This window comes from Homalodisca vitripennis, chromosome 5, assembly GCF_021130785.1.
Source record: "Homalodisca vitripennis isolate AUS2020 chromosome 5, UT_GWSS_2.1, whole genome shotgun sequence".
Lineage (NCBI taxonomy): Eukaryota > Metazoa > Arthropoda > Insecta > Hemiptera > Cicadellidae > Homalodisca > Homalodisca vitripennis.
The window spans coordinates 21718870-21733174 of NC_060211.1; positions in this window are offsets into that span (position 1 = coordinate 21718870).

Here is a 14305-nt window from a genome sequence, read left to right on the forward strand (position 1 = left end):
TATTGAATATAATATCTTGTCAAGTAAGTAATGCCTGAACTATAAATTTGTTGACTTGGAAGCAGTGTGTGAGGTGATGATACAATAATGTGTTTTACTTAGCGTGTGAGGTGCAAGTGACAGTTAAATGGTTATCATGATATTGTTCTCTTATCAGTGTTTGTTGCTCTGTTGAAAAATCATGGAGGGATTGTACTTCAAGTTTACTACGGTTGTGGTTGTGGTGCCGGCATGTTTCTTGGCAGATTAAGGCTGAATAACAAGTGAGTAAATATTAAGTAAATGATTGCTTTATCTTTATAGTCTTGGATTATACAAACAATGGATTACTTGAGCATGTCAAGTTGTAGGTATTGGGCTATAAACATATATAGCACTACTGCAAATCTTTGTTGAGTAAACATGTTCCTGAATATTGTGTGAGTGGGTGTACATAAACACCAACCATGACCAAAAGAAATGACAAATTGTAGGCAAATTTGACCATTTTGTTGGTAAAGAAAGCATAAATATGGCATTTTCATCTTTTAATTCTTCATACTGGAGTCAATTTTAACTAATTTATAAAAGTTGAAAAATAATTTTAACAATTAGGACTATTTTCTACATTTATGGCCTATTACATGTTACAAATGTTTTGTAAACACAAAAAACAAAAACAAAAGTACGTAACCTTTAAATACTGAGACATCCACCTGATGAGACAGTGAGAGAAGTTTACCGTAGATTTATTTGTTTGTAGTCAAGGTGTCTCTGATGTCGAAACAACGCAAAGAGTTTGTTTTCAGTTTCAAGAAAAAAGGTTAAATTTTATTCGTTATTCAATTGTTCATAAATTAAAATAATTATATCGTTAGTTCCTAAACTAAAATTAATCGTTACTTTTTAAATTTTGTCAAAAGAAACCAAATAATTCAGGATCTGAATTTTATGGTTCACTGTATGTAGAAAGTATGTGTCAGTATTTTACTGCAGCTATTCGTACTGTAATCGTAAAATAAAGGTAGAAGAAATTTATTGTTATTTCTCTACAACATGACCTAATTGACATATATATGTTTCATCCCTATTACACTCAAAGATGAGTGTATTACAATGTTCATCCAGTAACGAAGCTATGGTGGGAAGGGTTGAGTCAATGTGAGTGTTGAGTTTAGCTCCATTTACCTTCCAATTTGATTTTGTAATAATAATAAATCTTTATTGCGTTCACAAATTAAGTAAATTGTATACAATTGTCAATATACATGTAGTAAAATGAATTAAACTTTATAAATCAATTCAAATGCAAGTCATTTCAGTCATTAAAAAGTTTTCAGCTATGCTGATTACAATTTAGAACAGAACTAAAGGAATTGACCAATTTATTTCAATTAACTTAAAATTTAATCCCAGCGGCTCATCATAAACTCTTCAACAGAGTAGAACACCTTCGACACCAATAGGTTTCTCAATTGAGCTTTGAATTTTTTTAGGATCATTAAAATTTTTTATCTCATCAGGGAGCTTATTTATGAAACTTACGCCAATCTCACATGGTAAACGTTCGAACGTGGCAGTTCTGTCCTGTTTAATGTGGAAGATTCCTGGCCTCTAGTCCCACATTGGTGAACGCCCCTGCCTTGGACCAACTCACACTAGAATCGGCAGTACAGAGCAACCTCAAGGATTTAGAGACAGGGCAAAGTCAGCTATTCAAGCTCCCTGAAGGAATTTTTACATGAATCTCTGAATTTCAATTTTGAAATTATTCAGACCGCTTTCTTTTGAATTCTAAATACTCTTTCAAATTTGTATTTAGAACAGCTGCCCCACAGTCTCAGCCCGTATGTTATATGAGGATATACAAGGCCAAAATAGGCCATTCTTAGTAAGTCCAAGGAGCAAAACTTGGAGAGATTTCGTAAAGCATAAATGCCCGAAGAAACCTTTGAACAGATGCTTTTTATGTGATCGTCCCATGTCAGGCCTCGATCAAGGCACATCCCTAGAAACTTGGTAGAATCATTTTCCTCTAGGAGGACATCATCCACCATCACAGCAATGCAATCCTCGGGCTCATATTGCCTAAGGCAAAAATTTAACACATGTGATTTGGAACTGATCGCTCTCAGGTTCAATGTTGAGAAATACTGAATACATGAATTCAGTTCCAAAAAAGTATTGTAATCTAGGTGTCTGATGTTGAAACAATGCAATGAGTTCATTTTGAGCTTCTTGGTCACCAAATTTTTAAATCTTTTCAGATGGTCATTGATTCCAGAATCCAGGAATCAAGTTTGTCACAGCGTCAGACGCTGCACAAAGCGGAAGGTGAAATTTAACCTATCTCGAACAATCGCTTACATCCAGTATGTAATAATTTGTCTTGTTAGTAGGTAGTTATTACTAGTGAACTATATTGTTAACGAGATAAAAATAAGTATTATAACATAACTAAGACTTCACATGAAGTGACAGTTTCAGACCATAAAAGCATGCATGAAGTGACAGTTTCAGACCATAAAAGCATGCTTTGGACGGAAAATGATAGTGGGCTAAAGTTAATTTATACATAAATTATAATCATAGGTGATTTAAAGCTTACTATTACTATAGGTAATTGCCATTGTCATCGTTAGTATTTAAAGAGATAGTTTGGTAACAACTCGTGTGTCCTAATGGTGTTGATTGTCCTGTCCCTGCTGCTTGAACCACATGTCATAACATTTTTTATGTGTAGATTGTTTTTATGAGGCAGAAGGACACTAAAAGATGGGTGGTGCACATTTTATGTGTTGTATGCTTGATGAAAATGGTATGGTGTTAGTATAAAAGACATTTTTATTACTTCCAAAAAAATATTTAAAAAGCGTTTTCGCCAGTTAGGGGCATCATCAGTTAAGCTATAAACAGAAAACACGTATAAATTCCATAAACAATGTAACAGTATAAGTAATATTCAGTAAATTCAATCATAATGGACTATAAAAATATACACGTTTTTAAATAAAGCTTTTTATTACAACGTTCTTATGTAAAATATTTTTCTACTCTATTGACCTAAAAGTAAATTTTTTTAGAAAATATTAATACATCTTTGTAATATATTTGTATTTTTTTAACTACTATCCTAAAACTATCCTTTGGATTTTAATCCTGCAGAAATATTTAATTTTTCATAGTTTAGCTCGTATTAAAGTAGGAAGATGATATTATTTATTAATTTTGACCTTGGCTGGTGACCAACAAAGCTGTGCTCAGTGGGCTATTTCACAAGCATAACAATAGTATAACCCTTTTTTTTTACAAACATTTGGTTGTAGAAACTACTAAACCAGAAAATATTAAATTTTGGTCTAATGTTCCTTCATTTTGAGGATACTCAGAAAGAATCACTATTGCTTTCCGACTTCAGGGGTCTGCCTAAAAATTTTTAGTTATAAATAGAACAGATAAATTCAAATAAGTTATAAACAAAAAAAACTTTCTTATTATTTAAAAAATATTATGCTATAATTTACGTACCGGTAACTTAACTTATAATTTTGATCTTTATGGTCCAAAAGTCAACATGAAATTTGATTAAAAAAATTTCTCTAAATACATTGAAGAACAGAAATTTAATTATTACCAACACTCTTTTTAGTTTGTTTGAGTAAAATAACTATATTTTGACTTTCAATCTCTCAATATAAAAACTAAGATTTTAGTGTTTCAATGTTAATGAAATTGTAAAATGTACTATTATCTTTTAATAATAATTGTGTATAATCTATCGCTGTATAGATTATCCTTAAGTTTACATTTATGGAATTTAGACGACTATATATTTATAACGCAGTTTTACACTTTAGCCCCACGTAAAAAGCGGAGCCTCAAATGCGTGACCAGCAGCTATTTAGCGTGCCCTCTTAAGGTTGTGTATTTAATAATCAAATTCAACACAACCATGGCTAACCTTATCTAGAATAGTGGAAAAACCTTGCAACCCAGGTGGCTAGCATGGTTTTAATATAATAATTTGTTAAGACAAACCCTAGACCCAAAAGTCTTATGAAATCGAAGAAATAAATAATTGATGACGACAAGTTATATTTATATCTAGCGCCGTGCGCAGTAGTACGCAAATGCGCAGTATAGCACTACGCAACGACAGAGCCACCCCCCCCCCCCTACACTTGCGGGAAGCATTGCGATGGGCGCGAGTTTTAACTATAGCGCGGAGGCCCGATAATTTAAATCAACTTCTAATGATTAGTAACCGATTGAAATTCTTTGATTGTACTAGTTCAATTCAAACTATAGTTCTATCAAACTTTCAGGGGGTGGCAATGCCACAGTACAACAATTCATTATAGGCTAAGTCAAAACTCTCTATTAGAAACGGCCTTGCTTGTCCATTTTTGGGCTCTGTAAATAAACTTGTCCACATAAATGTACGCTACATGATAAATGGTTACTAAACCAATAAAACTGAGTACCAAAGGATCCGACAGAACGTAACGAAAGAGGTAACGCACAGACGAAGAGTTCTTTTAACATTTCACTTCTAAAACACTACGGTTTCCTTACACCTAGAGAAACCTATATCTCAATTAAATTTCAAGTCCATAGTACTAACAAGCATCGCTCGCAGTTTATATACCAAGTGTTATCACACAGACGGACGGTCAAGTAAATAACTTCAAAGCCCTGTAGAGTCCTTAATAATGGATACTTTACGACTTCTGGACACTTTCCGGTTTCTTCAATATGGCATCTAAAGGCGGTCTGTCACCAAGCACTTAGACCACAAGGTTCTGCTGCACATCCTCGAAGTATGAAGCGAAGCTCTAGCAGTTTACAGTTATATCCATCCCCAAGAAATATCCATTCAGTGAGGACGTTTCCTTTGATATCCATGACCCACATATTACCCTCTATCCGAGAAGTTGAACATCCTCATGGCTGGAAAGGAGATCAGATGGGAAGGCGAAAAAAAAGAAGCTTCTCATCCACAAGCAAGGCAACAGCACTCTACATCCTGTAGCATGCTCAGTGTGCAACCAGTTTGAGATAGCTCTAACGGCTACACATCTTAGGGTATCACAACACGGTTGAGATCCTGTCATGTATGATGCTGATCAATTGTTGATCCTGATCCCAACTGCAACCATGTAATTCTCACAAGAGAGGAGGTGACCTGATAACAGGTTTTTAGCTGAAAACAATAAAGTACAACGGTTTCCAAATTGCCTAGCTATTAATAGATGTATTGATCGTCTATATTTGTATACCACAAACAAAGATTTTCTATATTTGTATACCACACAATAATGGTAGTTAATCTCTGCTTGGACAATAGTGTAGAGCAAAGAACTTTAAAGATTATCACCTGCTTATGGGCTCGCTCCTACATTTCCAGCACAGTGCCACATTTGTCGTAAAGACCTCGGTAAACAATTCAAGCTCCGCTGGTGAAATGGATTTGCATCCCTTTGGGGATGTTGGCCAAGACTCCCCGAGAGGACTCGCTACCGGTATCCAGAATGATTTGTCGAAGTAAAACTTTGGTGTAAGAGGTAATAGATCATGGAAAGCATCATAGTCCAGAATCGCCCTGTTAATTTTATAATGCTCATGCTGCAGCCAAAGGTCTACCTGCCCTTCATGCTGAAGACGACACGCATGAACCTATTTAATCAGCAGCTAGAACTACGATATCTAAGGGGTAAAGTTAACACTGTAAAGATAATACAAAGCTCCAAGACAATACCTGGACTACTTGGAAAGCCTAGTTCGATGACCAGTCAGGTCAGCCCTTGGACACATAAACTTACGTTTTACAGTCCATTTATGAGAGTGTCAGTCAGTTAATTATCTGTTGAGTGAAGGCTCAACATGGTTGGGAAAGTTGGTACGATGACAATTAACCAAACCAACTTTTCTAATAAACAAAATATTGTTAGAGAATTGGGCAACCAAAAAATGCTATCAACCTTTCGGTGAAAAAAATTAACGAATGTTAGTTTAACATTAACAACAATTAACCACTAATACAGATATTTACTACCCAGTCAAAATTGTTGTAAAGTACTCAAATACACTGTATAACCAAAGTTAAATTGTTTATAAATCAAAAACAAATTTATTGCAGGCAAGCCAAATTTTATGGATGACCTATAAACGCCGACAAGGAATCATTACTTGGATTGTTCATCTTATTGCTTTCAAGTTGACTGGCACATCATAAACAGATTAACTGATAGCAAAGTGGAATTAACGATCATAAATTATACAGCTTGTCTTTCCCGTGTAATCGATTAGATAAACTTCTTAGAATATTTTCCCCTCATTTACTTTGTCAGGTACACTAAAAAATAACTCGATAGCTCTGTTATTAGAAAAGAAACTAATATATTGCCAAATATCGGAATTAAAAAATGTTTACACACCCCGATCTAATAAAAAATTCTATAAATCATTTCATGTGTTACTATTTTACATAGGTATTATAATGTCATATGATTTTGTTCACTTTGTTTGTACATTTATTCATAGTGCGATTTTCTCGTTGCCAACATGTTTACCCATAACACCAATGTAAAAATGTTTGCTAACGCTCAGCCCAATCCTATAGAGTGGCATGCAGCAACATCGAAATTTATGTCTCCCATATAGAAATGAAGCTTCATGCAAAATTTCTAGTCTGTAGGTAATAATGTTCTCGAGATATCGTTGCAGACAGACAGAGAAACTGACAGAAGTAAAAGTTGTCCAGCCCCTCGAGTGATAGGCTTCGCTAACGCTCCGCCAATAAGAGACGTACAACGATTTCTTACAGGACATGCTGGAGAACTGGGGCACTGGCGACTAGCATATTAATGTCGGTCACTATGATTTCTCGTAAAGTAAATAACGCAGATTCAAAATTATTGGTACTGCCATCTCACGATTTTATGGATGCGTCACTGGATAAAGCGCCATCTTGCCAGTCGAAGTTTGCCAGTAGTTTAAGAAAAAGTGTTTTTAAGCCTCGCCTTTTAAGAAAGAAACTTTTAATCCACTATCAGCTCTTGCTGTTTACTTTTCATAAAACGAGACAGATCTCTCCAGAACAAGGTAAGCCATATTGTACAACGTAGCGCTTTATCCAGCTTTTAAGCACATATATTTAGTTTTTTAGCCGTTTATTAAACCATGTGGTTGGGGCAATCGTGGTCACCACACTCGGAGGATTATTATTGGAAAGTTACGGATCGACTTAAAATACCATTCAGCTTATTGCAAGACAGAATGAAGTTCGTCTTAGCCAGGAAGTGTGCCTTCCCTCCTGCACACGAAGCAGCTCTAACAGACCATGTGAAAACTTTATCGAAAGTTTTCTACGGCATTACTGCACTGAAATTAAGGAAAAATTGCATTTGAATATGCAGAAAAAAAACCATTAAGCCATAGTTTTGATAAAGAAAAAAAAATGGCTGACCTGGATTGAAGGAAAGGGAACATTGCAAGAAACAACATTAGTAGCAAACTTGAAGCCACAAGCATCGGAAGAGCAATATGGTTTAACAAAGACGGAGTAAATAGCTTTTCCAAAATTTAGGACAGGCTATGGATAAACACAAGTTTAAAGATACAAACTATTGGGACGTAGATGAATCAGGGATCACCACTGTGCAGAATCTAATACTGGCAGAACTGGGCCAAAAGCGTGTGGATTCCATAACTTGGGAAAGGGGCAAAGGACATTATAGCTGTGTGTGCAATAACTTCTGGAAGGCTTTATGCTCGACCAATGTTCATATTTCTCCAAGCTCGTATGTCTCCACTTTTAAAAAAGGGACGTCCTGAAAATTTACTCATGCTCTAAAACATGCTGGATCAATTAAAATCTGTTCATTGTTTGGTTAAAACATTTTTGCGATCAGTTTACTCATGCTAGTACTGACAACAAAATTCTTCTTACCCTCGATAATCATTCCACTCATTGCCCATGACATTTTTATGAAGAGAGGGATTGTAATTATATCACTACCAGCCTATACATAACACATGCTTCAGCCTTTACATGTAGTATTTTACTCGCCCTTAAAGGCTGCTTACAAAATGGAATGAGTTTTGTTCATGAAGACTACAAACTTAGTAAAAATAACTCTTTACGATGTAGTAGAGTTCTTCAATAAGGCTTCTACGATTGCAAAGCAACAAGTGGGTTGAAAAACACTGGGATTCATCCTTTTAATCCGGAAGTTTTCATAGATGATGATTTTTTGGTAGAAGAAAAGAAGCAAATAAACTAAGCGAATAAAGAAAGAATTTAATGAAGAAAAGAAGTAAAAGAAAACGGCTGCTGTTGTTGAAAGAAAAACACTAAACAAAAGAAAATGGGCAGGAAACTCTTTGATCTGGCTCTGACTTCTATTGACGAGGAAAATATTTGTGAAGACGAATCAGAAAGTGAGTTACTTGTAACGGAAATGGACAAAGAAACCTGTTTCTATTGTAAAGACACTGGGAAAGATGGATAAATGTGGTATCGGTACACTTCTTTTGCATTATGGGCACATCAAGAATGGGACGGTCCTGAGAGGTATTTATGTGGCATGTGCTCTGGAAATAAAAACTAACTTTAGCTTTTAAAAGCTCATAAACTTATGTAAACACATTGGAAGTGCACTTAAATTTTATAAGCTCTTTTTTACTATGGAAAAACATTATTTTACTCATATTATAGCCATACTTTCAATGACATTTTCAAATGTTTAAATGTGGCATTATGTAATAAAATAAACATAAAGATTTTAGTTTAACGAGTTATGTCATTGAAAATTCTCATATTTTTGTATTTTACAACCATTTAGTAGACACGAAATTAGCGACTGCCATTAGTCTAGGATAGAGTTATTACCTATAAAAGCTGATTTTGTATTGTTTCATAATACAAATAGAAAAGATCAACTAAGGCTCAAGTTAAGCCTGCGATAAGTAAAGTATTGCACATGTGAGCGATTTTTCATAAATGCGCTTCAAATGTTTTTAAAGTGAAGTTTTATCCCTTAGGTGATCGCCATTACTCCTTTTTCACACGATATATTAGAAATTACAGGATTAGGTATGTTACGAGATGGCATAGCATTTAAAATAAAGTATAACAATATGACCCTAAGTTGAAATACTTTTGTTCATAAAGCTAACTTGAAGCTAATTGAAACTAATGAACAAACATGAAATAATCATATATTCGTATACTTCTTTCTGTGTTTCTCTTAAATTTTGGGGCAAGATTGAATACTAAAAACATAATATGATAACAATGCTGAGAATACTTTGTACTCTACGGAGTATTAGTTAATAAGTTAATGTCAGTAGCCTTATAGGAGTCAAGCAGATTTTAAATTTAGGGCCTCTTTCTCATCTATTAGCTGCGTTCTCCTCCACAAAATCGGTTGACCTATTCAATTTTTTAATATCAAAACATACAATATACAAGGTAATAGTATGCTATATCAAATATTGCCTGGCTTCTCTGAAAATTCAAGTCTATATTTCAATGCGTTCTTGAGATATCTTGAGGTAGGTAAATAGTGATTTCAAAATTTTTAGTCTATAGCTATCTAGATATCGTACAGACAGACAAACAGACAAAAGATACATTTTGCCAGATTCCTGAGTGATGGCAAAATATACAAAATGTTAAGTGTATGGATATTAAGATATCGTGCAGGCAGACAAACGGACAGAAGAAGCATTTTGCCAGATCCCTGAGTGACAGCAAAATATGCCAAATTTTTCAGTCTATAGCTATCTAGATATCGTACAGACAGACAAACAGACAGAAGAGGCATTTTGTCAGATTCCTGAGTGATGGCAAAATATACAAAATGTTAAGTGTATGGATATTAAGATATCGTGCAGGCAGACAAACGGACAGAAGAAGCATTTTTCCAGATCCCCGAGTTGCAGTAAACATGCCAAATCATTCAGTCTGTACCTATCAAGATATCGTTCAGACAGACAAACGGACAGAAGAAGCATTTTGCCAGATCCCCGAGTGACAGCAAAGTATGCCAAATGTTTCAGTCTGTAGCTATCAAGATATCGTTCAGACAGACAAACGGACAGAAGAAGCATTTTGCCAGATTCCTGAGTGATGGCAAAATATACAAAATGTTAAGTGTATGGATATTAAGATATCGTGCAGGCAGACAAACGGACAGAAGAAGCATTTTGCCAGATCCCTGAGTGACAGCAAAATATGCTAAATTTTTCAGTCTATAGCTATCTAGATATCGTACAGACAGATAAACAGACAGAAGAGGCATTTTGCCAGATTCCTGAGTTATGGCAAAATATACAAAATGTTAAGTGTATGGATATTGAGATATCGTGCAGGCAGACAAACGGACAGAAGAAGCATTTTGCCAGATCTCTGAGTGACAGCAAAATATGCCAAATTTTTCAGTTTATAGCTATCGAGATATCGTGCAGACATACAAACGGAGAGAAGAAGCATTTTGCCAGATCCCCGAGTTGCAGTAAAGACGCCAAATCTTTCAGTCTGTACCTATCAAAATATCGTTCAGACAGACAAACGGACAGAAGAAGCATTTTGCCAGATCCCCGAGTGACAGCAAAATATGCCAAATCTTTCAGTCTGTACTTATCAAGATATCGTTCAGACAGACAAACGGACAGAAGAAGCATTTGGCCAGATCCCCGAGTGACAGCAAAATATGCCAAATGTTTCAGTCTATAGCTATCGAGATATCGTGCAGACAGACAAACGGACAGAAGAAGCATTTTGCCAGATCCCTGAGTGACAGCAAAATATGCCAAATCTTTCAGACTGTAGCTATTAAGATATCGTTCAGACAGACAAAAGGACAGAAGAAGCATTTTGCCAGATTTATGAACGTATTTCTTATCGTTAAGCTAATTATGGTATACACAGAGCATTTACTAAACCTATTATACGAAATACCTCGCCGATTACAAATTAACATAAGCAAGTTCAAATCTATAAATAGAAAAATTAGGTAAGCCTCAAATACGAGTACATTTACTTCATACTCGTCCTAAAATAATGACAATGCACCATCACTTCAGTTATAGTAAATAAACTAATAACTGAACAAAATAAATTGTATGCAAAATGGGTTGACATTCACCCAAGGAAAATAAATTAGATAATGTCTGTACAGATTAAGAAATATTTATAATTATTGATCTAAAGTTCATCAGTTGCTATCGTAACAGTACACCCGTTAATTGTTCTGCTAAATTATATGTTTACCGATAAGTTGTAACCAACTATAAATAAATGTTGATGACTGGTTTCAAGTTTCATTTGTTGATGATCTTAAATAATATTAGTGAATCGTAACCTACGGAAAAGATGACAAACTGGCGTACTTGGTTAAAGAATAATCAATTATATAATCAGTATTTTGGTCGTATTAGTTACATAAGAGATAAATCATCCAATGATATAAGTTGAGACACGGAAGAAGTTAGCGTTCGGACTGCCCTCTGTTGAGTGATATTTGGACGATAACAATCAAAGTTACGTGGCGCTGCCCTGGCGTCAGATCTCAAAACTAATTGAAATAATCACCTGGACCTCTGCACACACGTCCGTATGAATGATTTATATCCAGTTTAACTAACAAATTCAAAACCAATACTTAAATCAGACATATATTTATTGAGGGAATACCGAGGACATTGTCATACACATAAAATATGGCTTTATTGTTATTTTTGCGCCCAATCTTTAGTAAAAGTTGATAGCTGTAAAATCTGAGTCTGCGAGGAAATGTTTCTCGCATAATCAGAAAAGTATAAAAATAATAACATTACATGAGAAAAACTATTTCAAATTTTGTTCTTACATTTTTCATTGCATTGAACTTTTAGTCTTATGTTGTAATTATAACTAATTATGTGAAAAGTCAGGACGAGCTCCTTAAGGCGAGTACTAAAAAAGGATTACGATAGAGTGCTATAGAAACTTGTTAATATTATAATATCACTGATAACAGCACGCAGTTTCTTTCAAGTAAATATGCTTTAAGTCTTAAAAGTATTTTTTTAAATTTTATTAGTTCACAAAATAGTTTATAGTGTTTTTGCTCATTGTAAATATTAGTTTTATCAAACACTGGTTTACCAATGAAATATCGGTTTAAAAATGTTTAGAACCGGTTCAAGAACACATTTTAGAAACAGTTTTTTAAAATAAAATAATCAAACTATTAACATTATAAAAATTATGTTTTCCTTGTCAAGCATATGGGTCAAGGACAAAAATATAAATCGTTACACGCTTAATTTGAGTATTACTCGTATATATTTAAAAGTTTTTTAGTACTTTATTGAAGGGCTGTGATTACTATTATTAGTTCAGCATGAAGTAGGTATACTTTCAACGGAAATAGGTTTGTCAATTTGTTTAAACCGGGTTTTGCTAACAAACTGAGTAAGTTAGTAGTTGATATATTGATATTGGGGATATATCCATACAATTTTACGAGCAGTTGTTTTCCTATGATATCTTTAGTTTTAATGATATTATCATGGTTGTGAAGTGTGAAATATCCTAAAGGCAACAAAAAATTAAACAATGTTTTGTCATTACTGGTACTGTAGGAATTTTTGCATGTATATATATATATATATATATATATATATATATATATATATATATTGTAATCAGGCCTTCATAAAAGTAGTTGAAGGTAAGGATAATAAGAAAGTTTTACACCTTGTACTAGTATATAAAAAATTACTCAAAACACATGTTTTTGAATATACAAAACAAAAATTCGCTAAGTGCTTTTTTTGACGTGACAACGTCTTAAATTAGGTTGCGACTCGGAGTCACTCATGAAAAAGTGTAACGCCCGGTAACGTTACGATGCCCGTCCAGTGGGTCCGCCGCACGGGATCCGCACGGGATAAAGCAGATAACTGTGGGTCCGCCGCACGGGATAAAGCAGATAACTATGTTTATTCGTGAAAATGTGGAGTGCTTAGATTCGTTATTTACAACAACTACAACAATAAAGGTAAATAATTGTACACTGATATTTCATTATCGTAAACTATGATTGATTGATTAATTGTTAGATTGACACAAAAGTTGAGAAACTGAGTTTATAGGTTATGTCATACTATTGACAAATGTTGATAGTGTTAAGTAAATTATTAGTTTAAATCACTCTGCAATCAATCGTAATTCAGTCGATTGAGAAGAAACAGCGCGTATTGCTAGTCAAACATTTAAAATAACAAATTATAACCTCTAACCTGTCATAACAGTGCGACCAAACAAACGAACTAAACCGACCAATCACCACGCGCGGAGTTAGAATTTAACTGTGTTTAGCAAGAATTTCAAATTCCAATTTTAGTAAATGTTTTATTCAACTTTACCATTTACAATAACAAATTTTAATTAATTTCAAATTATGTACAATGTTTTAGTAAACAAAATATATTTCTATAGTTAAAATTTGTGCAATTCTTATTTACATTCAATTCCTTGTTCCTATTGTGCAATTTAATAATATTCATATCAATAAATATTCTACCGAGAAAAAGACGTTGTCACGTAAAATCTTCGCCCGTAAAACCGACTTTACAGGCAACCATAATTTTTATTCAAAAGCATGTAACGGACTTAAGTTCATTTTATTGATATAATGTCATTACTCAAGTCACAAATAATTCACTAAAAATCTATCACTAATTTAAGTCAACACTCATTTACATACAGTAAAACATCAGATTCTTGTTTGTATTATTGTTCCTTGGACTGGAAAAATTTTAAAATGTTTTTAAATTCTTGTTGAGGGATAAAAATACTTACTCTTAAATGATCAACCAATAAAAGAATACCTAAATATAAACCGATGACATCATCTTAATATTTTTAGTTGGTATTATTTTAGTATCGTATAAAATAAAAACGAAAAGGTCTTCCACAAGTCTCATGTTTACAACACATATTTCCATACTAGAAAACACTGTATTTCACAACATAATTCTCATTTTCCTCTCCGTACAAACAATAAAAATTGGGATGACTTAGAAAACTATACAGGATGTATTAGGTGTACAAAAAGTATTACTCTATCGAACTTAACGATTTGGTTTTCAGGTCTAAATAAATAAGACATTTCATGTAAAATATTCCTTTCTTGCTTACTAAAAAAACGTATGGCTGTCTGTTTGTGTGTTTAGGAAACAAATTATATCTTTAAGTTTAATAAAGGTCTAAATGTTCAAACTTAATAAAAACACATTTTTTAGGAGTTTCAAGGAAAATATCAATCAGGTT